Raw genomic sequence first — 1,549 nt, 5'->3', positions numbered from 1 at the left:
GTTTGGCTTTGCCCTCCAGATGGCGACGGAATTGGCAATTGCTCGAGATTTCGAGACCCAGTATTCCGATACTAGGCGAGGCTTTAAGGGAAGTGTTCTCGAAGAGCGGTGATACGGCAAATGGGGTTTTTTTAGTGGTAAACGCGCAAACTTGAGTCTTCTAGGGGTTAAATTGGACAAGGTTCAACCAACCCCATTCCGCGACCTTCTCGAGAGAGGACTCGATAGAAGACACAAGTTTCTCCCGGCACTGGTCGACGTTTTCCCGAGAGAGACCTGCATGGCCCGTGTATACGGCATCACCAGTGCTGTCGTCTGCATAGCAATGCATGTTGGCGGTGTCCAACATATCATTGATATGCAGAAGAAACAGCGTGGGAGATAGCACACAGCCTTGGGGCACTCCAGCGTTCACGGGCTTGGGATTCGAGCAATAACCGTCGATAACGACCTGTATGCTGCGCCCAGTGAGGAAGCTGGAGGTCCACTTGCATAAGCTCTCGGGAAGCCCAAATGATGGAAGTTTTCCGAGGAGCGCCTTGTGCCATACACGATCAAAGGCCTTCGCTATATCCAGACCAACTGCCAGGCCTTCCCCCTTACTTTCAATAGCCGCCGCCCATCTATGTGTTAGGTATACCAGAAGATCGCCAGTCGACCGACCATGGCGAAAGCCGTACTGCCGGTCCCCAGAGTCCCCGGCCCAAGAGCTGACGGCTAATTTTGCTCTCCATGATTTTGGAGAGCAGGAAGGTAATAATAATAATAATAAGGCAATAGGCCTGTAGTTTGCCGGATCCGAACTGTCTCCTTTTTTTGGGATCGGATGGACAAGGGCTGACTTCCATGAATCAGGGACTACGCCTTTTGAATAAGAGTGCCGGAATAAACGCGTTAGAACCGGCGTCAACTCAGGGGCACACGTTCTAAGCACTATTGGAGAAATGCCCGGCCCGCTCGACTTCCTAACGTCCAACGAAAATAGAGCTCGCCTAACAGTTTTCTGTTGGAACTGTACTTCAAGCATGGAGCTCTGACACCGCGGGATGGTCGGCGGTGTTTTTCCGTTGTCGTCAAGAGTCGAGTTGGAGGCAAATAGAGTGCACAGGAGATCGGCTTTCTCTTTTGCCGTATGGGCCAGAGTGTCATTCCTCATGTGCAACGGTGGCATGGACGGCTGGTTGAAGTTACCAAGAGCAGCTTTCGACAACGACCAGAACTTGCATGTTCCGGTCGGGTAACTGGAAAGCTGCTCGCCAATTTTGACGACGTGCTTCGATTTCGCACGGGCGATTTGCCGCTTAAAAAAATCTGGAGGCACGGTTATATTTCCTCTTCAGAACTTTGCAGTTCGAATCCTTTGAGCCCAGCGCCGCAACCCAAGTTCGATACGCCTGTTTTTTGCAGTCAGATGCTGCTTTAACTGACGCATCGAACCAGGGCTGTGATCTGCCACCGATCGGTACTACAGAGCTTGGTATAAAAATATCCATGCCCTGCAGTATCACATCGGCTACTGCAACGGCGCAGGCACTAGGATCATCCGAAG

Source organism: Leptidea sinapis, chromosome 37 (assembly GCF_905404315.1).
Source record: "Leptidea sinapis chromosome 37, ilLepSina1.1, whole genome shotgun sequence".
Lineage (NCBI taxonomy): Eukaryota > Metazoa > Arthropoda > Insecta > Lepidoptera > Pieridae > Leptidea > Leptidea sinapis.
Note: the sequence above shows the minus strand (reverse complement) of the source record.